Genomic DNA, 18,679 nt, shown 5'->3' on the forward strand with positions numbered 1-18,679 from the left:
GCCGTTCGGAGTCGGCTTGAAACTGTAGGTCCCTCCATTTGTGGAACAACATCAAGACGCACACCACAAATAGGAGGAGGAGCTCGGCCAAACACCTAACAGAAGTGTACGCGCCAATTATTATTATTTGTTTTTTTTTTTTCAAGTGTCTCAGAAAGCAAATAGTCCTGCTTTAAAATAACTAACGCAGCAATAATACATACATACATAGTTTGCCTCAAATTTTACTACTAGCGTTAAGCTCGGAGTACCGACGCAACGTTACTTACCTACATAATATATATTGTATGTACAATATATGGTACAAAAATATTATGTATTCATATACATTTTTCATGCCGGCACTCCTATCATTTTGTGGCCACCTGTAAAAGATGTGCGATACTTAGCTCAGAAGTTCTAGAGAGGTATATATGTAGTATATAGCATTCTTAGTATTAGTAACTAAGCAACTGAAATAGTTCGTCTTTAAATATTAGGAATTTATTTATGGGCCAATGAAGCCTACCTTAAATAACATTTTAAACAGCTTGATCTATAATACGAATAATTAAAGTTCGAAAAGTGTGCGAATTGCCGAAATGTGCTGTGTGTACACCGTACAGCACAAAAACCACATCAAGGTTACGAGAATGGATTCTGGTAAAGGTGACAAAAAAATACATTTATCGACGATTTGAAAGTTAACGTGAATTAAATTTTAGGCTACAAGTCTTAGTTATTAACGTCTCAGCTTTCAAACTATTTTTGTGTCATTTTATTATGCAATTACAACAATTTTTTCATCCCCTACACCAAAATTCATTGTAAGAACGTTGTGACTTTGGAAAAAGTGTGTGTTTTCTCATACAGGGTTTTCAAGTGCCTGAAGATGCTTATTTATAGTAAATATTTGCTATTATTTTATTTTAAATTTATATTGTACATAACTCAAATATTTGCGTACCAAATTGCATATTGAAAATTAAAAATCTTCTTTTGTCAAAATGTCACTTAATTTTTGTACATGTAACTTCTTTTAGACCAACAATTTTTAAAATGTATTAACCGTAAAGTATAAGTAGCACGTAACGATGATATTTACAAAATCCATGAAATTATTTGGACAAAAGATGAAACATCGCTCGTGCGAAATGCTTTCTAAGCCTGAGATATTTTTCGTTGAAATGCAATGCGGGAGTTCTCAGAAAAGTAATAGATCAAAACTATTTTATAAAAGATTCCGTATTTTAGAGGCAATAAAAAGCTCAGTGACTCCATTACAGAACACAATGCACAATAGAAAGCAATGGATTTCAGTGATTATCGCCACTGTCCGTCTTATAAACTCTTTGGTTTAGGGACATTTTACTGTGCCAAAAATCGTATGCGCTAGTATACTGTTGTTGTATGTTATGAATTAAAAAGTAATATATGAGTATTTTTATCGAAACGTGGATGAATGAGCGAAATATTTTGCAAAAGGTGGATGTAACGCTAGTATTACCTAAAGTTTTCATGCATGCATGCACTGTGGTTCAATACCACAAAAAATTATTCATGAATTTTACTAAAATTGCTTATGTTATTTTTAACACGTTTGGCTGAATTTGAAAATGAATGTTCGTTGTGGATGAAATCACAAACTGTATACGTATGTATGTAAACCAATGAGCTACTAACATACGTGTGTAAAATCATTGGGTACTAGCAGAACTTGGTGGTACGAGGCTTCGGTTGGTACAGCAACACGCTTGAATAGTAATGCAATTTTTGGCCACTAAATACACCCATTTTTCAAAAACTGTAAAAAAAATAAAGTATGTTATGAAATGCTAAAAAGATCAGATAAATAATAGATGAACGCGTAGAACGAGAGTTCTTTAAAAACATAAAAACATACACGTGGCAAGTTGTCATCAAAATGCCTCCGAAAAGAGATGTGGGAAACGCTACACAAAAACATAACGCAATTGGCTACACCGAGTTAATATTGCATACTGGAAGTAAGCTTCATTCATTATCCTCTGTAAGTAAAGAAGGGTAAGAAGTATGTATGACATTTACTCAAGAAGGCTGATAAGAGTTTTAAAGATTTCGGTACGCTGTCCTACACCATATTGGATATCGCAATTTAGCATCGTTCTGCATTCTCATTGAGGGATATTGCGGAACATAGAGTCAACAATTTACTATAACTAGAACTAAAGTAAGACTTAGCTTACGCCTCCACACAATTTTAGCAACACTGGGCGACTAGCTCTAGACTATATGAGAGCAGTGTTGAGCAGCCAAATAAATAAATATTTATAAGAGGCAGACAGCGTACGCTCTCAAAAAAACTTTCACAAGCCAGCAGTAAATTGCAGATACATACTCGTACATATGTATGTGTGCTCAGCGAAGTAAATAAAAAGCAAGTACTTCAACTCGCTGAAAGACTTTGATTAAGTTGGGCGCAGATGGAAAACAAATCCAAACAATCGGTTAAAAATCCTTTGGCACCACGTGGAGATTTATTGACAATTTTAGTTCCCCGCTTATCGCGGAAAAAATGTTATACTGGTATTATACTGTTGCATGAAAAGAAGAGAGGAGAAGAAGAAGAAAAAAGGCGATGGATTTAGGTGCAGGACTGCTTAATATTGCCATTTGTCCACTCATGTGCACACTTCAAAACAAATGAGAAAAATCGTCAACTTCGCCACACACACGCAGTCGATTGCAAGTCGACAAAAAATTTTGTTAATTTTCAATCGGTTTGCCAACTGCGCCACAGACGGATTGGATTGGTTTTCCGTTTGTGCCCAGCTTTAAACTAAGTTTTACAACAAAAAAGTAAAGTCTTTCACGGCTTTAATTACCCCAAGAATTGCTAGTGCAATTGATTTTATTTACATATTACCTTGTTTTTTATTTCTCAGATTTTCACGACCTCCCACATTGTTGGAGGTAGCTTGTAATCGTTTAAGCAAAACATGCAGACAAAAATCATTAGCAAATGCATTTTTCGGCATGGCTCATACTTACATATACCGTTACATTTGTGCATATTTACATAGCTCCAGACATGCTTTGATGTTATTGTTTAAGATGTTTTGCACACTAACAGCCGTGCCTGTGTCTGGGAGCATTGCGCCAACTATAGTAGTTACTTCGAAGTAAAATAGAAAGTGAAGCGTGCGCCAAGAGGCCTGCATGGGGGAGGAAAGAAGAGTAGTCGAATAAAAGGCAATAAATTTGTCGGCGAAACGCTGTTACTGTCAATGAAAGCAAAAGCGATTGTCAGTAAATACAAAAACAAATAGGAGCTTAAAGTCGCTAAAATCAATAGCAAAACAACAATTCATTCATTTCTTGTCTAAATACGACAGCAAATGCATAGGAGCAAAAAATCAACCGATACCAATGATTGGTACGCGCCTTGCCTTGTTGTAGGTGGAATATACTCTTGTCTGGCAATATACTACCGCACAGTAATAACAAGTATAATAAAAAAGATTGCAATCATTGCACCATTGCATTGGCCGCACAACCAATGCATACATACATATAAACAATACATGTGAACATGAATGTATAGCAAATGAAGCGTGATGCATTGCACTGTCCAGAGTTTGTTGCCGCTCCGATTCCGAGTACTCTGTAATACTAAGTACATCCTGGGCCAGTTACATATGCATATACATACATACAACCATACGTAATATATATAATCAACACATATTTAGAGCGACGTGGAGATAAGTCGAACCATGACATGCTCCATGAGGCATTCGACTTTTTCATGCATTGATTAATTCATGTGCATATGTATGCAGTAGTTACCCCATAACGGATCTCAGCTTCATTAGCAACTAAATAGATAGGTACATATGTATACATAAATACACACATTGTTTTTCTCCCTTTTTTTGGAGATTGCAGTCTGCGAAACAACGTCAGTTTCTCAACCTCTTCCTTTCGTTGAGTGTCACATCGAATAAACTTCAAGCCGTGATAACAACGTGCATACGAACGACATCGACCCAGTTAACATCGCCGTATATTTTATGATTTATTCACTATTTATCACCGTTGTAAGTAATTTGGTCCCACCATTTCAGTTCCTTTCCCCCAAAGTGCCAGTGATTTACATTGAATTTCTCTTGTAGATTCGAAATGGTGCCCAGTAAGTGCACTTATTAATTTGTTGAATGCCCAAAAATCATACTGAGCTAAATCAGAGCGATCTGGTTATGGAAGAACTATGGAATATTTTGCCCAAATAGTCACGAATAATGAAGTTCATGTTTAAATAAACACATAGTACAGTTCTATCATCTTCCGTACAAATAGCACATATTGTTTCAAACATCGGATGAACGACTATGAAATTAACATACTGGGTTGGCAACTAAGTACAATAATTGCGGATTTCACTCATAGATGGCTGCAGTTGAATTTTTAGGTTTGCAGACGTAGTATAAATGTAAAACACATTTTGTTATTTGATAGTTGGCAATTCAGCTGTTTCTTGATCGGTTGCGTAGCTTTCGTTTGGCGTTCGTTGAAAAATGGAAAATAAAAAGGATCATTTTCGTCACATTTTGCTTTTTTATTTCCAAAAGGGAAAACCGCATCGCAAGTTCATAAAAAGTTATATGCTGTTTATGGTGACGAAGACTTAAAATAACGGCGGTGTCAAAATTGGTTTGCCAAATTTCGTTCTGGTGATTTTTCACTCAAAGGTGAAAGACGCTCTGGTCGTCCAGTTGAAGTTGATGACGTCCTAATCAAAGCAATAATCCATTCGGATCATCACAGTACAACACGTGAGATTGCAGAGAAACTTTATGTATCACATACACACATTGAAAATTACTTAAAACAGCTTGGCTATGTTCAAAAACTCTATACATGGATTCCTCACTAACTGAAAGAAACGCATTTAACGCAACGCATTAACAGCTGTGAGTTGCTAAAGAAACGTAATGAAAATCAAGTATTTTTAAAACGACTGATAACTGATGATGAAAAATGGGTTGTCTACAACAATATCAAGCGCAAAAGAGCGTGGAGAAGGCCAAGTAACCAACTCAAACAACATCAAAAGCTGATATTCATCAAAAGAATTGACAAATCGAAAAAGAATTGTATTCCATCATGACAATGCAAGCCCACACACATCTTTGGCCACTCGGCAAAAATTATTGGAGCTAGGTTGGGATGTTTTGCCACATCCACCATATAATCCTGACCTTGCACCATCTGATTACTTTTTGTTTCGATCTTTACAAAACTCCTTGAATGGTAAAAATTTCAACAATGATGGTATCAAATCGTACCTGATTCAGTTTTTTGCTAATAAAAACCAGAAATTTTATTACGCTGCCTGAAAGATGGTCATTGATCAAAATGAGCAAAATATTACAGAATAAAGTTATTTAGTTCCATGAAAAAATTGTCTTTGATTTTCTAAAAAAAAAAATCCGCAATTACTTGGTTGCCAACCCAATAGTCTCATGTAAATGATTCCAATATGACCAACATTCAATTCCTTAGTATAGACCACATGCCGGCCCAAATCAACGATTTCTATGGTGTTATCAATATTTCCGAGCACTGGCCTTCCAAACATGGTTCAAAACTAATTTTAAATTATTAGGATATTTTATAAAAGCAAAAAAGCTAATTAATTTCATGTTATTCATTCATCTCGAAACTTAATTTTTGGAATGATGGATACAATTTCAGTTCGAAATCTCTAATTACGTACATAGGAGTTATTCTCCGAAATTTTGTCCAATTGTTTGTAAATAATTTATGCATAACAACAAATTTTAGTTTTAGATCCACGCAACGCGTGGTTGCCACACTACCAAGATATTAATTTTCGTGCTACCTAATTTTCAAATGTCAATAACTTTTGAACGGAGTACTTTATTAAAAAAAATTTCAAGTTCTCTTATGTATTGTAGAAATCATTGATCTTTCAAATTAATCTTGTAACTATTCATTTCAAAAAAAACCAAAATTCTTAAAAAAAGTTTAAAAATAGTTGTCAGTTATGAATTTTTACATCCTCCTTTGATGCGATGTTATTTAAAAAACAAAAATAAGTGACGCGTACACTTCTGTTAGGTGTTTGGCCGAGTTCCTCGTACTATTTGTTCCATAAATGGTAGAATCTACTCCGAATGAGATATTTTCGATCCGAGATATTTCATGGAAGAAATACTCTCGGAGGTTTGTCACACAGCAACGTATTCAATGACAGTTGGAAAAAATGAATTAATATTGAATGAGCATGCCGATGAACGCAAAACCTGTTGTGTGCATCATTCATTCAATCCCGATCATTCAGTATCTACATAATTTGTTCTTCTTAACTCATCTGATATACATAAAAGATATTCCTAAAATTCCAAAAGTTGAACCAAAAACAGGTTTTTTCTATCAGCCACTACACAATAATTATCTGCTTCGCTGGAGTTTCGGAGAAAATCTATCGCAAAAACGTTTACGTTATAAATCCATACCAAGAACAAAAATAAAAAATTGAATTGGGTAAGATTTGATATTTCTGCAATTTTGCGAAATAATGTTCTTATATGAGATACTTTGGAACCCAGAATGATTTTGAAAACTTTTCAAATTGTTGGAAGTAAGTATGTTTTTCTTCAAAATTTCATAGCTCCGAAGCGTTGGACGGATTTCAAAAAAATTATAGACAACAGAGTTAAAATTAAATGCAAAACTAAATTTTTATTTTTTCTTTCCCTGCAAAAACAGGTTTCACCGAATATTTAACCACTAATAAATGCGTCAACTTCTTGCCTACTATGCTTTACTATTTTGAAATATTTGTGACCTAGTTTCTCAACACACTGAGGCACGCCATCTACAATATTCCCTCGTGCAGCCGTGCGTTGCAGTGTTGGATGCAAGTGTAGGCTTTAAAAATAAATGCTCTAGTTTTCCTCATTTCGGAATGAATCACAAGAATTTTAATCTAATTGTAAACAACAAAAACTTTTCAAGCATAAGTCCCTATGAGCATATGTATTAAATATACATACATATGTATAAGTATTTAAAATGAAATTTGCATCGTTCAGTTTATGGGTGAAAATATAAAGAGCAGTATAATCTGGCATAAAAATACATGCATATGTATGTATGTACATAATTCGTTCTAGAAACACGCCTCTACTTCAAAGGCACTCGTCATTGGGCAAGCCTCGAAGTATATTTAGGTCATGAACCAAGTTGTATGCGCCAAACTTGTTTTATGTACTTTTATATTATTATAGGTCATCAGCGCATTTCTTTAAAAGTGCTATAAAAACACAGTTTCAATGATTGTAGACTGACTGTGGTAGAAAATTTTTGACAAAAAACCGACAATTAATTGTTAAAAAAAAATCAAAATTAAAAAAAGAATCCTTCGATCAGGCACGAGTTTTTATGTTTTTCAAAAGCACTATAAATTTCATTGAAATCTACCAATGAAAACTCTGAGTACCCCTCTAACCCCATAAGGCCCAAAGACCAATTATTCGGTGAGCTGTGTTTATATAAACTATTTTAGACCATCCAAGTCGGTAGCTATGGTTTCATAACAGCAATGACGTTTCCTTTGCAATTTTCGAAAATATGTACAATGTCCCCACTTCAAAGTCTCAAACAGCCATAAAATATCACTCTTGATGGATACATTGGCTTCCTGGCTATCAGATACAAGTCTTGCGAATACCAGATACAACAATATTACCAAATACACAGTGCGACATCAAAAATCAAACCGCACCGGACCTTTTTTTTCTGAAAATATACCTATTCAATAGCAAAACCCTCACTGGGTTTTTAAAAGTTAGCTCGATTTTTTTTTTTATTGCGTTTTGAAGTTTTCTATTTTCATGAGATTTTGGAGTTTTACTTGTACGCTAAATTTGACTTATAAATGGACCTTTGTTTGATTTAATCGATTTATTTTGTCATAGCTTGATGCAGAAATTTCGTACATGTACAAATAAACTTATTTTGAGAAGAACCTATATCTCAATACGCAATTTTCAATACCAAAATTTCGAAAAATTGTATGTTTTTACCATTTTTTACTGTAATTATGAAAATAATTTTATACGTAACCACCCGTTATACACATTTTCAGATTTTTCTATTTTTGCTAGTATTTTTTCCAGATACGGTTTTCTAATGAATATTGGATGTAACAAAATGTGATCGTGAGTAGTGAAAAGCAAGATTGGTCTCACAAGACTTTTAGCCTGTTAAGTACATAGAAAAGTGGCTAGCACACATTCCAAAATAAAAAGTATAAAGAAGGTTGTAGTCTGTCTTATCAGGAAATGTTTGTTTTAGAAATTCCAAAATTTGTTCCCAACGATTTTACCTGTTCTAAGATCGCAGCAGTCTTGCGAGATCAGGTTCGTGCATAACAACTCCTAAAACACATTTGACGCGCTAAATATTTTGTGAACAATACGGTTTTTGTTAACATATTTGAATTTATTAATTTCATTTACGTGATTTTTTTATGAATTAAGAAAATAAAAAATGTACAATTGTCCTGCAAATATTAACGTTTTCTGCTATTGTTGTGGACGTTTCACAACAGAGTATAAAAAAATTAAATTAAAAAATTAAAAAGTCTTATTCAATTCCAAAGAACATTAGCTCTACAACTTTTAATAATTGTTAACATACCTACATTTAATAAATTGTACCTAAATTAATCTTCATATGGGCATATATGTATGTATGTGCATATGTATTACGTAACTCCAATTTAAACTAATCAGTGCTTCTATTTGTCATATTTCAGCTAAATTAACAACAATTGTGCCACAAACCTACAACAATGATAACAATAAAAAAACAACTACAATGATGAAGTGTTTTTTAAACAAATAAGGTAATTACAAACGGTTAGTAAGGCACATAAATACTCTATGTACAATCACACAGCCTACACGCCGCATAGGTAAATATGTATGTAAATTGATACTCATATACGAGAACATATCATGTGTACATGGACGCACATGGATTGATATGAAATTGAGTTGAAATTTTTTTGCTTGCCGTACACCATTCATTGACTCACTTATTTTTAAATTTATGTTATTCATTCATTTATTCTAATTTCAATTTTCATCACTTTCCATTCTCAATTCCATTTGCATTGCATTATGTACATACATACATATGTATGCACTATATTAGTATATGTACACATGTAGTTATGTATAGATGTACAGATGTATAGTTGTGGTCATAATTTTTCACTCAATCACTCACTCAATTGGCTGCTGTCATTCTCACATTCATTACAATCAATTCAGTCGTCCATCACTTGAGATGAATTGTGAGCTTGCCTGCCACGTTTCAATTTATGTGCCTCAGCACAACAACAGCAATTGACATAATGTGGTAGTGCCTGCAACACCGACGTAATCGTTGAAAATGTTACAATAATGTATAAGATGTTGCAACTGCGTCACTAGTGCCACTGCCATTGGCACAGCACACAAAACCTAACACACAATTGTCGGCGTACGAGTATATACCTACATATGTATTTCTGTACGTATATACATAAGTTGTAAAAGTGCAGGGCAATACAAATTATTCTACTAAACTAGATTTGCCGCACACGAGTTGCCTGCAATTGTCAGCAATTTGCCACTAATTGTTGACGATGTGTCAAATACACAATTGCATTATATTATATGAATATTTGTATGCGTGTATTATATGCGTGTAGGAGTATCGTTTCATACAAAAAAGTGTTAACCAGAAAAAATAATATACATAAAAACCAACTGACACATAATTTGAGTTTGAGTTCCCAGCAACACATCCCACATCTTCTTCTTCTCTAGTTTCTTAAGTCTATAAGGATAAAAGGCATGAAAAAAGCCTTTCCGATACCTTTACTATTTCAAGTCACTGCATAAGTAAATTAATATGTTTCTTAGTTAAATTACTTTGTTTAACAATTACTGTGTCAAAAGTTGCTAGAGGCTTTTTAATTCTTTTCAACTTCAAAGTTATACATTTATATATACCTACATATGTAAATAGGTATGTGTGTATATGGTTATGTGAAGAGCTCTTAAGTATATTATTCCCTCTTTAATCTGACTTATTTATCAGGCATGATCTGAAAATCGCGCGATTTCAATTCGGATCCGAAATGGCAATTCGTACGATTTGGTTTTGGGTGTTCTGTAATTCGTCCGATTTCATTTACATAAATTCGAATTTAAGTTCGAAACAGCCGAAACAGCGAAAGGTAGTGAAGATAATAAATGTTTGTTGCGCACTACAGAACATATGTAGGAGTAATCAAATAGATGACATTGAAACAGAAAGCGTATTAGAAATCAATCCAATTGATGAGGAAATTGCTGAAAATGAGGAAAACAGTAGTTTATATAGTGTTGGCAGAAATATAAGAGACTCTATTGCTAGAAATTTAATATTATGAAACATATAATTTATTCATATTAAAAGTAAATATATACATACATAACAGTTCAATAAGATTCTTTTACATTTATTTTTTAGTCTCTATCTCAAGCATTTTAATTTTAACTGTTTGCATGTTGCAACTGCTCCATTTTGAGGTAATGTCTTTGCTTTTGCTCTATACTTTGAGTCTTCAAGCGATTTTGCTCTGCCTGTAATTCATTTTGTTTCTCAACAGCACGGCAAAGTCGTCGAATCTCTTCCCTTTCATCTTCCTGCGATTTTGCATTCTTGTGTTAGTTTTCGCAAATGTTTTCTAAAGTGGTGGATATTTTCTCCATACAAGCAGATTGCGTTGCCATACACGTCTGAAGGCTGTCCCGCGTTGACACTCGTGGCCTTTTTGCAGCTCTCGGGGTAGCCACCGTTTCCCTACTTGGTTGGGGACGTTCTTCCTCAAATTCGATAGCGCTATTATTTTCTTCTGTCCCAAAGCTTCTAGAATGGTTTATGCCGTCAACGGCTGCAAAAATTCCACAAGTTCTTGCAATACATTATTCGTTGCTCGTCAGTACATGCTTATTAAAGGGTCCACCTCCTGTTGCCCTCGATTCTAGATTGTTAGGTGCAACCTTTTTCCGAATGCACCCCTTCCAGTCAGACCATATCTTGAAAAAAGGCAACTCAAAAATATATGTATTTTAATATTTGACTAAATACTTACTTTTTTCCATCCATTAACATCTTTTTGGGGCGGTCCTTCTGCATTTAGCAGCGTCGTTAGCTCTTTCCACTTTTCCTCAACAGCAACTCTGTCGCCCTTCGAAAAATTCTTCGCCAAATCTGGATGAGATTCCGTAAACTGGACTAAAATTAGCTCTTGCTTGGAGTTCTTGTGTTTTCCCCTAAAAGTTTTTGAATAAGTTTTAAATATTTTAAATAAACACTTTTATTTACATAAATATATGCAGTTATTTTGAGTAAATACTCACATTTTGATAAATTTATTTCAATAAACAGTTTATAAGAATGCCACAAACCGCTAACGTTTAAGTTGCCGAAAATTTAACTGGAAAATTTTAACGATTTCGATTTCCAGAACAGGGTGACAAAACGATTTGCTAATATTCGAAAAAAACGATAACGGAACGATTTACAGAACATGTCAAACGATTTGAAAACGGAAAATGCGAAAAAATTGCCCGAAAACGATTTTCAGAACATGCCTGTATATTTTGGAGAAAAGGTTTTGGAGAAGTAGCCAAGATCTGATTGTTAACCCAAGGATAATAGATCACCAGATTTGGTCTTCAGCAAAGGTGACAAACGCAATTGACAAACTTTGGCTGCCATGTCACCGGAAACTCGGAAACAAAATTCTGCCTGCTGATTTCACACGTATTCTCACATTGGTCCAGTCAGCCATTCAGAATTAAATATATAATATGTTTTTAAAAAATCTGAAAATAGTTTATAAAAAAACTATAAATATTTAGGTATTCCAAAAATAGGGATAGTAATCTGCAAATATAGTTTAACTTTTAAATCAATCGGTCCAAACTAAAAAAAAGAACGCTGAGCCAAAATCCAAAATAGAGAAGTAGTTAGACAGTTTTGCCAACTTGGTACTTTGAGCATATCAATCTTCAGATAATAAGACATCTACATTGGCTTAAACCCATGACAAGAAATATACGTACGAAGCCTATGCAAAAAGTTCGTGAAAATGGCTTAACCGCCACTTTCGATGATAGTTCCCACGGTCTAAGCAATCGAAACGACCCGTATTTATATCTGGCCAAGGACTGTCACTTCAGCAGTATTCCCCGTATTTGAAGGGGGAATGTTTATATTGCTGCAACAACAACAACCGTCGTTGTGCGAAGCAAACTTACAAGACTTTAGATGCTGTGTAAAACGTACTGTTGTGACACAACGAAAGTATTGCAGTATACATATTAACAATAACAAAAAAATCTTAGCTGTTTGTAACAAGGTTTTGTTTTTGATGGTTGTAAAATGTATTATATTGTAAAATTAATGTTTATTCAAGCGAAACAGAGTTTTAATAGAATTTATGATAGTCGTAGACGGTGGATGCGGTCATAACTTCGAGGTCGCTATGCATATTTATTTTTCAGGACAACTTGGTTAAGCCTAGACTTTTCTCTACTCTTCAAGAGATAAAGGCGCATATGAATTTACTCAATCAATTCTAATTCCTTTTATTTTCTGCATTTAATTTGACATAATAATACGGCACGTATGCCTTCGACTCAAATGCACATAATTTATTTTGCAGCCAGTCAAGTTCGTTGCCGCAACGGACGGAACGGACCCATTGTGCCGGGCCTATAAGAGAGCTTATACGTTGATCGTTTTAAAAGTCCATTCGCTAAGTTATCACGTCTTAGTTTCCAATCTAGAGGCAAGAACACTAAGAAAATCAAGCAAAGAAGCAACTGTCTATAGTGCTGTATGGCCTAACTGGGCATTACCTCGGAAGCATTCATGCGATGCGACTGAACATAACTTCGAATCCTTATTGTGACAGTTATCTAGAAGACAATGTGGAATCATCTCAGCGCTTACACCCCAGCTTCCCATCTTGCCTCTCCACAGCATCCTAGCTCTCACTTTTTAACTACGCCATGCTTTGATTTTAGCTGTTGGTAGGTAAATATTATCCACAACAACTCACAATAGACGAAGTTATACTCATTTTGAAGCGAGCACTTTTACTTAAGCCGACCATAAACAAAGCATAACTCCTAGCGATTTGTTGCAGTTCGGAGAAAATTCCTCGTAATTGGGACTTGTTGCTACTGTGTGTGGCGCAGTTTGTGGATTTTCTCATTTTTTTACTTACCCTTGTCGAAGTAAGAACGTTAATAAAAAGTTTTTTGAAGAATTTATAGTGTTTTAAAAATGAGCCATCATTATGGCAAATAAAAAGTATGCAAGAGCAATGGCGTCATCCACTTTTTCGTTTTGCATGTTAACAGTACGAGGATCACAATGAAATGATTGTTTATGAATTTTTGTAGGGTGTGCGTGCTGCGGACTGGGCACAATTCGCAATCTATTCTAACTTAAGTTAGCGATCATCGCCACTGAATGCAATTTACAATAAAACTGTACGCGAGAACATCTAAGATTACAACTAAAAACACTTGTGCAAGTCTTTTGGCCTCTGGTGACGCTCCAGCATGCTTGTCCCGCAGGCTTATATGTGTGCGTGTCGGGTGACACTCGTACTTGCTTCGTGTCACACAAACTTGTTGTCGGCTTTTGAATGATGAAAATCAAAAATTTTAGATATTAGCGTCAAGCACCCGACACGCACACATATAAGCCTGCTGGACAAGCATGCTGGAGCGTCACCAGAGGCCAAATATCTAAAATTTTTGATTTTCATCATTCAAAAGCCGACAACAAGTATGTGTGACACGAAGCAAGTACGAGTGTCACCCGACACGCACACATATAAGCCTGCTGGACAAGCATGCTGGAGCGTCACCAGAGGCCATTTATTCCAAACTCTTATAGCCATATACCCGAACAGCACAACAGTCACGAATGCCATGAAAAACTCTCTTTAAAAATGCGTGTACTCACATGTACTCGTAATAAAGTTGCAACATATTTCACAGTATTTGTAAACAAGCTTAAAATTCAACTGATAACGCAAATGTGAAATATCTAAATAGCGCATTTACAGTATTCATACAAGTATGTAGGTATATGCACATGACTATGTTTGTGTATGTAGGTTTGTAAATGCATACATATTCATATGTACATAATTTACATCGTAAGTGTTCAAGTAAACACACTCAGAAAAAATATGAAAAAATTAAAATTACATTTAAATATGTAGCGTGCAATAACTCAACCACTGCTTCCGAGCTAATAACAACAACAATTAAAATTAACGACCAAAATGGTAGAAATAACAATTTATATATGTATGTATGTACGTTAATATGTAAACTATAACGACATGGGCCGATAACCACAATTTCTACACATGTATAATTTACATTTGTATGTATGTATGTATATACGAGCATTAAAGTCACAGATTCGAACCTACGTACTCCGAATTACGAATGGTAGTCCCGCATCAACCCATTCGGCTACGGCGGCCACCAAACTGGTTGGTTGGTTAGAGTGGTGATTCATCCAGAATCCAACTAGCGCTTCCGCACCATTTTGTTGTCACATCCTCGTTACCAACTTGTTTACCAGTTATTTACGGCAGTCTGTGCGGTTTAAGAACCTTATTAGGTTGTTGACATCGAAGCCAGTTGTTCGAACAGTGGTTTGCCCAGGGTTAACATTCTGTCCTTCCATAGGGTAAGGCATTCACAGAGGAAGTGGAAGATTGTTTCCTTTTTCTCCCGTTGTTTACAACTGTGACAGTATGTGTTGTGAGGGATGCCGATTTTGGCTTCTTGCTCTGCGACAGACCAAAAGCCAGTTATGACTGCCGTTAGTCTCCAGGCGTCCCGTCGTGTCATGTTTATCAATGTCGACGAATGCTTGAGGTTGTAGGTGGACCATAACGTTCTGATAAGTTTGCATTTCGTCTGGTCTCTCCATCACAATACTATCCGCGGTTCGGAGGTATTTTAGAGAAGTTATACTCTTGACTGCACCTAATGGTGTGAATACCAATTCTGTAAGAGCGTTATTAAGGGCAGATCCCTCTCTTGCCAGTTCATTTGCTTCTTCATTACCTTCAATATTCCGATATCCCGGGAGTCAGATAAAGGCAACATTATGGTTTTCGCTCAAGGTGGTAAGGCTAGTGCTGCTTTGTTCCATCACTTTAGAGGATGTTGTAGCCGAACCCAGGGCCTGGATTGCAGCTTGGTTATCCGAAAGAATAGCGATATTGCTCTTAAAAGAGGGATCTGCGATTGGTAGTCTACAAGCTTCCCCAATTGCCAGTACTTCTGCCTGAAAGACACTGCTAGTATTAGGGAGACGCATAGATTTTTCAATTTTAAGTCTGAGAATATATACCAGCTCCGGCGCCACAATCCATTCTACTGCCATCTGTATAGACTGTAGTGTCTAAGTTGTTTGGTGAGAATCCCATTTTCCATTCCTCCTTAGATGGAAAGAGAGTGGCAAAATTCCTATTGAATGTTACCGTCGAGACGATGTAGTCAGTCCTCACCGAGGTTAACTGAGTTTATCGTAATAACAGACAGGCATGACCACACATTTTTTCTTTCCAGCGACCCGCTTCATTTAACCTAAATGCACTCATGGTTGCCGTCTTCTTAATGTGTAGGTCTATTGGAATATCGCTTGTCAGTGCGTTGAGTGCCTCGCTAGGACATGATTTGCACAGGTTGATCTTTGTATTTTGCCAAGTAATTTGATGTTGTATTCTCTCTCTAGAGCTTTCCACTAAAATTAGTCGTATACCCGCCTTATACCACCATAATTTATACTTGGGTTGAATACCCCTTCTTCTTCCTAGCATATGTTGACAGGCATATATGTATGTATGTAAAGCAATTTCTGCTTTCCTTACCCGTTCTTCGACGTTTAATTTCCAGCTAAGTTTGGAGTCTAAAATGACCCCTAAGTACTTTGCACTGGGTGAAAGTGAGAGGGTTTGTCCGTTAATATTTGATAGGGTAAAAATTGCTACCTTATATCTGGTCGTAAATAGCATGAGTTCTGTTTTACGCGCGTTTAAACTTAGACCACAGCCTGTAGCCCAAGAAGTAAGCTCGCCTAGCGCTTTGGAATGGTCTCACTGATCGTATTGGGACGCAGTCCTGATGCCATTAACACCACACCATCAGCGTACGCAATCACTTTTACCCCACCTCCATTAGGTTTTATTAAGATTTTGCTGATCACACATAGTCAAAGAAGTCGAAATAATACTCTCCCCTGTGGAGTGCCCCTGTGGACTCTCTAAGTTATGTTGATATTACCCATATTACCTCTAATGATCCTGTTTTCTAGCATTGAGATTGCCTTAGGGATATTTCAATTAAACGGGTTTCAGCTTGTTATTACCTCAGCTTCTAAGTCCCGAGGGAATCGATCAGGATACTGAGCCAGATAACCTAAAAAAGCACGCTGAATGTATTTTGCAATTTTTGCTCTAGAGTGTATTTATTCTACGAAGCCATAAGTAAGAGGTGATTAGGTGATAATAATTCAACGGACACAAGAAATGAAGTTCTATTAGAAAACTATTTTTGCGGTATGTGTACATATGTCTATCCATGCACATCCATAGATACATACATATGCTTACCACAATAATATGAACATGTTTGTATGTTGTTCTATGCAGTGCGCCTGGTGCGATCTAAACGCTTTTGACCCCATTACTTATGTCAACAACAAGCAACAGGCCCAGCATGGCAATAACAAAAAGGAGGACAAAAATTGCTCCCACACATAGGTGCAATTACACATACACACACCTTGAGAGCAACACCGTCACTGCTGACGCCTTCCATGCATATACACCTGAAAGGCCTCGTGTACGGCTCTGTATATAAATAAATAAACTTGCCATGCGAATATTAAGCCGGTACAGCCCACGTGCAAAAATACTAAGTTGACAAAGTGGCACCTTTAGTATTTCTTTTGTGTTTTTTACTTGCATACATATCGTAACATACTTGGTATATGCACAATGTGCGCAATATTCCAAAAAAAGGTATCTTTCTCAATACAATCCATTGATTTACCAGAGGCGGCAGCAATTCTCAACCGATATATGAAATAATGAAAGCGTACGCATCTTGCTTTTTATAATATGTCAAAAAGGTGATAGTAAATATTACAGAATCCCGGTAGTAAGAGCCCCTCCGTGAAATCAAACCCAATAAAATACATTTACTTTAATGAATTACTGATTTGCTGCATTTTTGGAAGCTGCTTCTATTTAGTTTTTTGATATGGAAACAAAATAATGACTAGGTAGCAAAGAATGTACAGTAAGGAGTAAATAGTAATACTAATACTAAAAACTCTTTAAAATTAAGATGTGTCTCCACTGGAGACTTGCCAGTAATTAAAAAAATAGTTTAAGGAATGTATGGCATAATTATTATGAAACTGCTGAGTAAAGTATTTAATTCAGTTTAAATGTTTGGAATGAGTGCAATATTTCATTAAATTGTTTCACATATTTTTAGTTTTTATTCATTTTTTGTTCTTATTGCTTCTTCTATGCATTTGCAAGAGAATTTTCATACCACTTTAATTAAAAAGTTCCCGGAACAACCGCAACGGATTTGATTTCTATTTTTATTTATGTTAGGTTGACTCATCTGTTATTAATAAGTTGTATTACCATTGACTGTTATCTTTTTAAGTTATGCCGCCTTAGGTAAATCTACCTCTGCACATGTTTTCGATTTTTTACGGTTTTAAAAATGTATTTTAATTTGCAACAACGAGTTTGTATTAAATTTGCGTTTAAAATGGATTCAATGGTACAAAAACCTTAGCAATCCTAGAAAACTATTTTGATAATGGTTCCTTGGAGTACAGCCGTTTACGAGTGGCAAGAATGATTCAAAAGAGATCGTGAGTTCATCGAGGAATGTTCATCATCAGTGGCAGGACGTCGACATTGAAAACTGAAGAAAACATCAATAAAGTGATATAAAAGTTGTTCAATAACCTACCACAAATTAACCATCAGAGAGCTGGCAGAGGACTTGCGCACTACTTGCAGATCCGTTAAGGACATTATAGATACTGATTGTGCCGACTTGCTGATTTGCTTTGTGCCATGTTGTTGCAAAGTTGGTCAGAAAGGACTTCAATTACAGCAAAAAGGGACGGCGATAGAGATTATTTTCAAGGCGGAATCCAATCCAACATCATTACTGGAGACGAGACGTTGCTTTATGAGTACGACTCGCAATCCAGACATCAGGTGAATGAGTGGAAAGCTCGGAATGAACCAAGAGCAAAAAACCCACGCCATTTTCAGTCAAAAAAAAAAGAGCGAGGCTCACACAACGAACTTTTGCCATAAGGTCAAACAGTTAATAAGAATTATTATTTGAACGTTGTAAAGCGTTTCCATGAAGTAATTGCCCAAAAACGAAAGGATTTGAGAGAAAAATATCGTGGTTTTCGCCATAATTATTTATGAATTTTTGACCAAAAACGAAACGAATACCATACGACAGCCATCGATATCACCTGAAATGGCTTCTAGCGA

General features: G+C 35.6%; 1 protein-coding gene across 5 annotated transcripts in view; it reads left to right on the plus strand.

Moving 5' to 3' along the window:
* LOC128859677 (solute carrier organic anion transporter family member 74D) overlaps positions 1 to 18,679 on the plus strand; it is a 146,358-nt gene that overhangs the window by 66,550 nt on the left and 61,129 nt on the right. For 3 of the 5 annotated variants that reach the window (XM_054096679.1, XM_054096680.1, XM_054096681.1), the window contains exon 4: positions 8,807 to 8,896. The exons of 1 other annotated variant lie outside the window; for it this stretch is intronic. The gene's annotated coding sequence lies outside the window, so the exon portion shown is untranslated. Of the gene's footprint in view, positions 1 to 8,806; positions 8,910 to 18,679 lie in introns of all 5 variants that reach the window. One more of the 5 variants, XM_054096682.1, reaches the window with a different exon arrangement.

Source organism: Anastrepha ludens, chromosome 4 (genome assembly GCF_028408465.1).
Source record: "Anastrepha ludens isolate Willacy chromosome 4, idAnaLude1.1, whole genome shotgun sequence".
NCBI lineage: Eukaryota > Metazoa > Arthropoda > Insecta > Diptera > Tephritidae > Anastrepha > Anastrepha ludens.